Below are 12609 nucleotides of genomic sequence, written 5' to 3' on the forward strand. Positions count from 1 at the left end.
CAATGTACCATCTGCTGTTGTGCATGGCACCTACAAGATGATTATAGAGAATGCAAATTATGATTTGTGCGAGGCAATGAGAAGTCAATTGATGTTGAACTTAAAATCAATTAAGAATGACAATAGTCAAAATTTTAAATATGGTCAACTCGTGATTGGTCTATTCCTCTATTTTTAGAATTTTATACCAAGAATTGGTGACATTCAATGGTCGAAGGACATACCGGTTACAACTCAAATCAAAAATAGCATTAAGGTTGTAAAGAACACATTTCTTGTTGCCATTAACAGATATTTTAATGAGTTTCAAAAGAAGATGAGCACAAGGTTAAGGCTACCTGATGAAGTGGTGAAACACTTTGAAAAAGACATATGTTTCACTGTAACCACTGACTTTTGCCTTATGGAGGCCATTGACCCCAAGGAAGAAGAGATGGAAGAAATGAGCTATGAAGTCAACTATGACTTACTAATCGGTTATGCCAAAAAAAATTTGGCATCTCCTAAGGATAAGAAGAAGAAAAGACTAGGAACTTACTAGGAAAGGATTGCACCTACTTAACCTAGTAGTGCCAAATAGAAAAATAAGAAAGTTGAGCAAGCAAATTTAGTGACCACTAGTACAAGTGTGAAAGTATTCAAGTAAAAAAGGAATCGGTACCCAAAGTATATGCAAAGAAGCTGATTGGAATGAAGAAGAGAGGCATACATCTCATTCTTCAAGAAAAATCTGAGGATACTGACACTGAAGAGGAACCAAAGAAGATGAAATTGACTGGTAATAAATCCAATCCAGTAGGAGACATTTTAAAGCAGAGTACTCCTATTAATTTTACATCATACAAACCAATGACTGATTTTGAGAGGACATTAAAAACATTAGGGAGGAAATGGTTTGATAATGTGAAAGAGTATTTTGATTCATTTGATGAAGGACAAAAATAACAAATTGTTCAAGAGGTAATCAACCATCTGTGTCAATACAATCGATTGCCTCAAGATATTGAAAAGGATTATTTTGATTCTTTATATTTTATTCTTGAAAATAAATGGAAAATAGCTATAAAACAGGATCAAGAAATTATTGATAGATTTTTCATTCAATATTTTCCTGATTTATCTAGAGATGAATGATTAGCATTGCTTGCTACGTACAAAGGATAGTTTCACTATAAGACAAGAAGAATGAAGCTATTGAATGGATAGATATAACATGTTGAAGATGATACTCACCAGATAGCTAAAGGCATTCAAAGGATGAATGAGCAATTGAAGTATCATAAAAATAAACCTGACCAAACATAGATTGGAGCTAGATGTTGAAGAGTTTATTACACTAAATGTTGTCTATCCTGTTAAGAATAAGGATGACACAACTTCTCCACTGGTTATTTTCTTTGTAGATGATATTGAAGAAATTCAGGACACTATTGATACAACTGTTAATTTCATTGAACCAGTTAAGGAAACTAAACAACAACTAGACATTACTGATACATGGGAAGCAGTTGAAGCAACGGTTAATGAACCAAGTATGGATATTCAACTGCCACCGGTCACTACAACTACATAGGAGAAACAAATAGAGGTAGAGAAAGAGAAACCAGAGAAAGAGGTTGAAGAGAAGGAGACTGGAAAGAAAAAGGCTGAAGAGAAAGAGAAAATAGAGGAGAAGATAGCAGAGAAAAAAGATGAAAAGGAAAAAGAAAAGATGAAGCAACAAACAGATGATGAGGATGACTCAATAAGCATTACAAGACCTATAGATATAGATAATATGACTGCATCTGAAATTATGGAGATTGCTATTGTGATGCAATACCAGGCTCAAAAGAAAAGGCTAAAAGAGCAGAGAAAAGAAGTAGAAACTATACAAACTGTTGTTGACATTTTGTCAAGTCTCCTACCAGAGACTGACATTGGCAATTTGTCTACCCCTATCGACAAACTTGGATAGTTGGTTGCTGATACTACTAACCAACTGAAATCACTTGAAGAAGTAGCATATACTTTAGCTGAAAAGAATTATAGAAAGAAGAGGGGAGAGAAACTAATGACAGATATTGATAAAGGGAAGATTGCTTTATCTATGAATAAAGATCTTTTGAGATCTGATGTTGAAACTAGAGGAAGAATTTTGGCCTATATAGCTAACGTTTCATTTTTCTATTCTAATTTGAAGAAGAGGTGAGAAGCGATAGAAAAGGAACTGGAGAAGATATGTAATGCTTACATACCATTACAAGATTCAACCTTAGATTTTGGCAAAATAGTTGATGCTTTGCAACATTTGTTAGATGTTTATGATTTTGAACAAGTTAAGCGACTCAGATCCTTAAAATAACTGAAGAACTAGTTCAGTCCAAAAGTGGACATCTTACAAAGTGCATAAAAGGAGTCATAAGCGGTTTTGGCGACCCCAGATGAGCATAGTAGATGCAATGGAAGAATTCGCTTCACAAGTTATGACAACTATTGAGATCACTGAAACATTATTGGAAAAGTGGGATAATGATTTTACACATATGAAGATTACTTTTAGTGACATTTTCTTAAAAATTGCAGTGAACACTCCTTGAAAAACTATTATATTTATGTATATGTAGTTTTTGATGCAAATTTTGGTATAATATATATGTATTTTACTCTTCAATTTGGCATTGTTGTCAAAGGGGGAGTATAAATATGTATGTGTTGTGAAAATTTTGTATGTACTGTTAAGGGGGATTAGAAAAATGTATGTACAATTTTTGTAAGCACACTTAGTTGTAAAGTTGTAAAATTTTCCAAGTGTTGCCATCAATACCAAAGGGGGAGATTGTTGGCTTGATGATGATTTTTGTAATGGATGACTTTATGTTTTGTCATTGATGATACACATATACACACACATATGTTAAAATTGTCATAGTCATCTTAGTTAAAGCAAACCGGTATCATTTGTATAGAGAAGTCCAACCAGTTTGAAGGTGTCTAACCCATATATGTAGACAACCTATATATGCAGGAATGAAATTTGGTTTTGGTCATTTTCACTGACACCAGTTTGGAGATACTACAGAGATCAACAAGGAGGCAAATGGAGGACAATCAATCAATGATTTGGAAGCAGTTAACACTCAACTGGTATCGGTGTACCAATCGGTTTCATTGATAGCGTGATGAGTTGTCACCGGTCATTATGAGTTATCTCTAACCGATAGATTTGGTGGTAATCTGTGATGTGTTATGAAATATTTTCCAAATACACTAAACCTAGGAAATTGTGATGAGGTTCTTGAGCCAACATGGAATCTAATGTCTATAAAATGACATTGTGATGAACTATTTTTATGATGCGAGATACAAGTGATGAGTTGATGATATTTATTGAATAAGTTGCAGAGTATGTCAGTGATGCACTATTGAGTGAGCATAAGAGGATCTATACAAGCAAGATGTACTATTTCTAGATCATACCACCTATTTTTTTCTAATCACTACAACAATTAAATCCCCTAACTGGGTAAGCTCTAACAAGGTTCATTGTACAAATCCTCTAACCAGGTGATCCATTAGTTTGGGTTTGAAATCCTCTACTAAGGTTACTCCTAACAAGGTACTACCTTTAACCAGGTATAGCTCCTAATAGGGCTTTCAGATCTTTAACATGATTCACTTTTAGCAGAGCACTTTGTAGACCTTAACCGATCAGTTACCTATTTCTGGAGATAGTTAACTTGTGAGTCCCATCTCACTGTGGTGTTTCCCAGTTGGGTTTTCCATGTATAAACACTTGTGTTATAGTGGATGTTTTACTTGTTGTGGATTCTTTTATAACACTTTGGATTGCATGCATAGTCTTAAAAAAACTTGTTAATTGTTATTACCAGTCTGTGTTTAAATTGGTATTGTTTTTGGTATCACTAATTCACCCCCCCCCCCTCTCAGTTCTTTATAAGTCTATCAATTGGTATAATATCCTAGCTTCCTTAAGGATTAATCGCTTGGAAGGAAACCCTAAAGCCATTATGGGGGATATGAGCTATAGAGAGATGGCTAGAGTGCTTGATGCAACCAAGGAAGAGCTTCAAATTGGTTAATTGTTTTTACCAGTCTGTGTTTAAAGTGGTATTGTTTTTGCTATCACTAATTCACCCCCCCTCTCAATGCTTTATAAGTTTATCAACGTCCATCTTCTTTCAAAATTTACATCCACCGAGTCTATTATTAGGGGCATAAATATTAGTCAAGAGCCATGAGATACCATCCCTTAAATGATGAAACCTAATAAAGGCCAAATTGCTATCTTGCTTAATAGGTACCCCAATAACACGACTTAGATTCTTGAAAATGGCAATGCCCCCAGAAGCACCATCTGAGCTACCTCCTAAAACTATGCCATCCTTAAAAAGATTAATCTTCTCAACTTTATCTTTAGTCATTTTAGTTTCTTGGATAAGAACAATGTCTGATTTATGCTCTCTAACTAAATTTCTAAGAACATCCTATTCATGTGGACTATTCAATCCATGTATATTCCATGGAACAATTTTCATTTTCTTTTTAGGGAACATACCTCATGGATGGTCATTTGAGTACCATCTACTATATTCTTGCTTGTCTCTTGATCTATGATCTGGCTTGGTGATTTTCTTCCAACTGGAGAGGACATAAAACCCATATCGGCTTTTCTCTGATTTCTTATCTTGACTGGAGTAGCCCGAGGGGTGGATTTCAGCCCCTTTTTTCCAACTTCTTTTTGTTCTACTACTTCGTTAATTTGGCTATCTTCCTCTTGGTTGTTCTGGTTGATTGTCGTCTTCTTGACATCATCAACCTTAGCCCACTTATCACTTATATTAAGCAGTGAGGTCATTGGGGACTGTTGGAAGGTAGATTTCACCATATCCACCGATTGTTGTGATTCTAACGACGAGATCCCTCCAAGGATCAAACACCTCTGGGCTTCCTTATAGTCGGATCTAGGGCCATCTCTTTTAGTGTTTTCCATAATGCAATTTGAATCCGCTTCCTCCTTGGTTTGTAACACCACCTATATTTCTCCATCTTCCAGGTTATCACTTTTTTGTTTCTCTTGATTGGTGTTTTGTCATTCTCTCTCGTCTTTGCCTGTTTGATCCTCTTTCCCTTCTTCAAGCATCTAATTTTCTGGGTTTTCTACATTAATGTTCCCATGTTGCTCAAAGGTGTTAGGGATGATAACACTTTGGGCTTCTTCTACCATTTTCTCTTTTTCAGCAACCTCCAGTTACTTAGTAGGTTTTTTTTCTCTGCATTGCGTTGTCTTGTCTTTCTTCTCTTTTTCTTTGACATCCTGTAGAGGGTATTTTCTAGCAGTATGCCCTTCTTTTTTGCAGTGAAAACATGCAAAAGGGACACTTTCATATTCCATAGGTTGGATCCACTTCCCCAGTCTAGATTTAATATCGATAGATAATGGCATATCCATACCTTGCATAACCCCCACACAAATCCTAGCAAAGGTGAGTCTTCTTCTAGCTACTTTGATAGGATCCATAGAGAAGAGTTTCCCAAAGGAACTAGTGATTCCTTTAAAGACACCTTCAACCCAGAACTCCGGGGGAAGGCCCGACACTCTGACGCAAACAAGAGCTCATACAAAAAAAAATTCATTTAGGTCCATCTTAGGTGACCATTTTTGTAGTGCAAGTGTTGATTTTCCAATCAACCAAGGACCATCACAAAGCACCCTCGACATGTCTTCCTCACATGAAAAGGCCATCGACAATGCACCTTTGAACATAGAAGTGATCTCCACTTGACCTTTAAGCGCTCATTTACATTTAGTAAACGCCCTGACAACATCAATATTCGACCTTGGGCCCAAAACTTTTCCAACCAGAGTCAATGCCATAAGGTTAATGTTATGCTCAATCACTAGGTTTGGAACTTCAATTGCAAATCTACCCTTTTCTGGTTCTGAGATATTATGAACTCATGGAAGTGAGGACTTTCCACTTGGCTTGACACCGAATAGAGAATTCCATGCAAGTGAAATATAGTTATTATGCATTGTATGCACTAATCAAACAACTACATGTATTATAGAATACATATCTAAAATTAGAGTAATAAAGCTTTGTCTGTTTACTTGTATATTGTATTTGGCCATTTTTTCAAATGTTCTTTGTATAGTGATTATTAAGCTCTTGGACAAAGGTATATTTTGATGGATCAATGGAGTGTGTACCTATTAGACCACTGCACACAATATTTTTAAAGAGAATGAGTGACATGTTTGTTGTTGAAAATATTTGTTGCAAAGTTGCACATGAACCAAGGGGAAATAAGTCAAAGATGAGAAGTTTAGTTTAAAACCAAATAAACACAAAAATTTTAATAAAGTATCAATTAACCTTATACCTTTACCATGAAGCCTTTTGCTCCTCATAGTATACCTTTAGTGAAGTTGAAGATGCACTCCTCTTCAACTTGCTTGGATTGGTCCTATGATGGGATGTGGATTCCTCTCCACACACAACAACAATGGTGATTGATAAATGGATGGATGGATTGAGTGATGGGAAATGACTAAGGATTACAGACTAAATTTGATTATAATGGGGATGCAATGAAGATGATTCTAAGCTCAAATGGTCAGCATATAATTGCATAAGGATCGGATGATAATGAAGGGGAGGAGACCCCAATTTATAGCCTTGAGAGGAAAACAATGGAGGGTTACAATTCATTTGAGATGAAGGGTCAAGATTAGAAGAAGGGGTTGAAGTGGATTAAGAGAACAAGGTGTGGAGACAAAGAGATTTTCCATAAAGGTATTTCTTGTCTCCACACTCCACAAGGTGCATGGGGAAGTGATCCCCAAGTACATTGGGAGAATAAAAGTAATTTAAAATTCCTTGGTGGAGGACAAGGGAATTAGAATTTCTTAGATAATGGATTGAATGGGAAAATGAAAAGAGAAGAGGAATAAAAATTCCTTGGGAAGTGAGGGGGCATTGGAAAGTGGGAGAATTTGAAATCCTTGAATTGACCAAAATTGGTGCATTTAAGGTTTGGGAAGGTGAGAGGAGACAAGCCATTTATTGCAAGGAGTTGAGTTGTTCCTAATCATGGTGATTAGGATTGTGCAAATGATTAGAGAGAGGTATTAAGAGGATTAATTAATAATTAGAGTGCAAGTGGGAAAGTTAGGAAGATTTGACAAGAGGAGAGAGAATGAGTGGAAGAATTAAAAATTGGAGAATAAAGATAATGAGGCTTCTAGATGAATTAATTAGCTTAAGTGGGAATTAGAAGAAGTGATTTGTAGGAATTACTTTGGTCAGGTTAATTAATTATAATTAATTAACTAAAGGGGACTTAGAAGAATTAATTATTTAAGTAACATTAGAAGAATAGGGGAATAATTAATTTATTTGATAAATCAATTATTGGACTATAGTGATAAAATTAATTTAATTTAATTTAATTAATTCTAAGAAGAATAAGAATAACATGATTAAATGGATTGAACATGTAGAAATGATAATTAAATTAAATATTTAATTTAAATAATTTTAGATGTCTACATTTTGTCCCCCTTTTACGCAACGACAAAATTGATAGTGGGTAAAAGACAAAAAAAGATGGCCCGACATTAATAATCGGGTGGTATATGCTCCCTCAAGAATTTAACCATAAAATTTTAAAATTTTTTGAGAAAATTATTGAAAAGAAGAAAATAGTAGCTAGAAGAAAGAGAGGAGAGAAAAATAAGAGGGCAAGAGATATTTTATGAGGAATGGGAAGAAAAATAGCGAAGGGGGAGAAAAAGGGGGAAGGAGGGGGGGGGGGGGCTTATATAGGCCACATAGGGCCCAAGGAGGGGTCATTGTCATACATACACCTTAGCGATTGAGAGAGAGAAGAGCAAAGAAAGAGACATGGCATGCATCCCACACCACAAGTATCACACATAGAGGGTTCGACGCTTCCAGCGACTGACCAAGTACGGCCTACTGGGATGTACCCCATCCCAACTTTATGATTTTGTAGGTAGGGTATTAGTTAGGGTAATTAATGAGGAGGGAAAGTGGTCGAGGCATAGATGTCAATCATTTTATCGATGTGTGCACGGGGGATCGATGCCTGCATAGGAGTTCAACACCTACATGGGTGCCAAATCGACTAAAAGAGGCTAATCATCACCTATGCTGATGAATGCCATCTGCACAAACGTTATTCTATAGGATAGAGGGAAAAAAAGAGGGAAGAGTCATGGTTCAACATTTCTGCCCTATAAACAATGTCTTCACTACAGTTTCAGTATCTTTGCAATGGAGAAACACTGTCTCTACTAAAAGCCAGAAAAGGGGGAAAAAAGGAGATAGAGGGAAATGGGAAAACAAGGTGGGGGATCATGGGGATTCCCCAGGGATAGAATAGGTTTAGAGATAGGATAGAATGAGAGGCTAATGCGGTGATTCTATTGGATGCATGTGGATCTTTATCTGATTACATCTCGGGAGCACTAGCCACTGATGATGAGGTTATTCAAGCACTTTAGGAGTGACGAGCAAGAGATACTCAATGCAGTAGGATTAGGGTTCGTAGGTAGATAGTCATGAATCTAGGAACACACAATGATGATGAAAACGCTCATGCAGTAATGGGATAGCGAGACATGCAACTTTCACTTGCCTACAGGTGAGGCTAGCATCACATTGCTTGATGTTTGGCAGATCCTGAAGGTCCCTATCAAAGGAGTCATCCCAAAGTACTAATTGGACCACAGGGATTATTACCTTCAGAGCATTTCCGAGTGCAATCACCTACCTATGGATCAAACTAAGATGTGCTTGGGAGAGGCTATGCAAATACGACATATTTTGTTCTTGTTTTTTTTTGTTTGTGGATTGATTAATGGGTGGATGATGCCCGACCTAAGCGGTCATGGATTCTCAATCGGATGGAGCTGATGTATTTACTATATGTTGGAGGACTATGTAGAGTATGCATGGGGGGCTGCTATACTCAGCTAGTTATATCATGACAAGTATATGTGTATATACTGGTGTTATGGGAACCTCAGGACATGGATCACTCTTCTACATATCTAGGCTTGGGAGCATATTGTAGTTACTCGATCTATTGGAGTACAAGATCGATGATGGTGATTTCCATATGTTGACCAATACAGAGGCCTACTACATTATAGTCAAATTGGCATAGTGTAGTATTGGAGGAGGATTTTGGATGAGTTGACGGTCTTCATATGGAGACCATATATGGATAGTGAGAGATGGAGAGGGGATTGATAGCTAGCGTTTGTTTAGAGTGAGTGTTAGCTCTTTGGGTGCACTATTCATGTCATTGATAACTACCTACCCCACTATGTGATGAGATAGTTCAGCGTCGTACAGGACATTGTCAGACATGAGCACACCCATCCTCGGACCATGAGGGAGAAAATGACATTGGGGGCGGTAGTAGGACCACTTGAGGTTTGGCTTAGCTAGACAAGTTTAGAGATGATCCCCTAGGATGACAGGCTACAGGCAGGATAGGATCCTGGGTGTATAGGAGCGTACACATGCTAGTGGGAGGCCTATAGACCAACTTGGCTTGACATTCCTGGAGTCCTAGAGCCAGATGAACTTGCACCATCAGTAGATGAGGTTGTCGGTGGATAGTGGGATGCACCAAGAGAGCGGGAGGCTTCCAGAGGGGGGAGAGGACAAAGACAAGGAGGAGGAGCTAGGGGATGGAGACAAGTGTCAAGGAGGAGGGGTAGGGGACAGTAGGTACCTTGAGTAGAGGTGCCTTTATAGGTATAGTTTCTAGCATAGATGATAGAAGCACCACCATACGAGAAGGGTCTAAGAGATGGGGTGGAGCTGATGGACATACTGAATAAAGGGGGATGGTAGGAGGGGATACAGGTAGAACAAGGATAGGTTCCACAAACTAAGTATGATTAGGCTATTTGTTCGTAGGATATTAAGAGAGAGAGGGCTCAGAGTTTGGAGGAGTAGCTAGCCTCAAAGAGGGAGAGGGTAGAGCAGGAGAGGGCTTAGGCAGATAGTTTGTAGGAGGAGGTGGACTAGTTGGGGAGGGAGGGGGATTCCTTGAGGGAGGATTTATAGACCACCGTCTCTGAGAGGGATAGTCTACAGGTGTAGTTAGATGAGACTATGAGGATGTTGGACGAGGAACATAGTGGAGGTTCCCTAGGGTAGCTCCATAAGGAGATGTTACAAATGGATGACAACCTGGATACCCTCCAAGATCGATTAAGTAGAGTAGAGTCAGATGCCACTAGTCTTAGGAGTGAGAGAGATGTTACTTGATAGTTGTTAGCTCCTGATGAATTGGGGCCCCTCTTGTAAGAGATTACAGCAGGGAGGCACCGAGCATAGAGGATGGGGAGAGAGATCTAGTACTAATGAGATCTCTATCATCAGGCAGTGTCATGGAATCAATGAGCACCCTCCTATGTTGAGAACACTAAATCACCAGTAGTCAAGTGCTTTAGTGGGGATGAGGGCACCACAACCAACACCAGGTGGTCCCTCAGGTGTAGGTGGAGGAGATAGAGAGAGCACAGGCTAGTACTCTATGATGTATATGTGACATATTTTTGACCCTTCGGGGCTGATATCATTATACTATTGTCGGACACATTTATTTTTTAATATATATGAGATGGATGTAGTTTTAGCGATGAGATACATGTGTATTTATCATGGACTGTACATGGACATTTTTATTTATTTATATGTGATGGATGATGATTATGATTTTATGATATGATGATGCATGTGATCTGACTTATTTGTGATGCAGGATGGATGGACATGATATTTATGAATATGTATGTTATATGATGTTCTAACATGCTTATGAATGTAAGATGTGTGTATGTGATGTATGTTGGCATTATAACAGACAAGAAGAAGGTTGGCATTTCAATAAGGATATTGAGAAGGTTGTTGATGACTATGGATATAACTGATTAAGGATGATTACTGTCTTAATATTATTATTTTTTCATTGATGTCAAGAAATTGATTTTCTAATTCAGTATGATGTTGCCATATCTTAAGAAGTATGATTTGATGAGTATAAAGATGTTGGTAAAAGACACAGAAAGAATATGATGAATAAGGGGATAAGTTATTCAATGGGCAACTATTACCAAGTTAGACAATGATGAGACCATGATGTTTAGATTGTTTTGATATCCTACATATGCTATTGTTTGAAAGGTTAATACTATACTATGTTACCAAGTAAAGAACCTAGTCGGTAAACCCTAAGGTTATCGCTATCAGTTAATGAAGGAAGAATGTCTACCGAGTGAAGTTTAGTATTTACTGAGTTACAACCGAGCTATAACAGAATGCATTAAATGTTTACTTGCGATATTTAATGAAGGAAGCTAATGAGCTGGAGCAGATTAAATGATTGGTAAGCCGTGTATGAAGGTTGTTAAAGAATCTATGGTAAAGAAAGATTGACAGGAAGATCTACAGCTCAGATTGAACCGTAATACCTTAACACAAGTTCCAAGGTGAAAATGCAAGTTCCAAGGCAGGGTAAAACATTTTCAGATTGAAGGATACATTGAACCTAGACAAGATTGAAGATCTGATGGCTATGATTGATCATGGGAAATGTGATCAAGGAGATTAAGCGGTTGGAAGATTGTTTATAAGTAGGAAACTATTGATAAACAATGTATGTGAGCAAGTGTATGCACAGGGATGCTACATAGTGATTACCGAGCACAGAAGCTTGAAAACCTGTTTTGATAACAGAGTATAGAGCCCAGCAGATAGACAAGATTATTTCTATGTCTAGATTGTATTGAACAAATAAGAATCTGCTTTAGCATTTTTAGATGTGAAGTTGCAGACATATTTTATTACTATTATTTTGAGAAGTAGCAGAAAATCTCTTAATCGATTGGACTTAATAGTCTTATTTGTAAAATCCTCTAGCAAGGTGACATTCTTATTGAGTGTTTGAAATCCTTTAACAAGGTCACTTCTAACAAGGTGAAGATCCTAACAAATCTGAGGGAAATCCCTTAACTGGGTCACATCTAGCAATGTGTTTGTAATCTTTAACAGGATTTGCTTTTAACCGAGCATACTCTAGAAGAGTATATTTCTTAGTGGGTCCGAAATCCCACAGTGGTTTTTCCCTATTTGGGTTTCCATGTTAAATCTAGTGTTATATGTTTGTGATCTTATCTATTTATGGGTCTGCATGCATTACTATTTTTCTGATAAGGTTACTGAGGTTGAATCTGTTGTTTTTATTGAAGATTAAGTTTGAATGATTCACCACCCCCCCCCCCCCCCCCTCTCATATTGTTAGCTTGGCATCTGTACTAATCATATTTAGTATTAGAACTATCAATGTATGCCTATATGATATGCGATTTTTACTTGTCATTTTGTGATTATATTTATCTTATGAATGTATGTTTATGATGTGATAATTATGCTATATGGATGCAATGTACATGGATGTCATATATGTTGGCATTTGGCATTATAACAGACAAGGAGAGATTGTTGGCATTTCAATAAGGATATTGAGAAGGTTGTTGATGATTATGGATATAACTGATTA

Source organism: Cryptomeria japonica, chromosome 2 (assembly GCF_030272615.1).
Source record: "Cryptomeria japonica chromosome 2, Sugi_1.0, whole genome shotgun sequence".
NCBI classification, from domain to species: domain Eukaryota; kingdom Viridiplantae; phylum Streptophyta; class Pinopsida; order Cupressales; family Cupressaceae; genus Cryptomeria; species Cryptomeria japonica.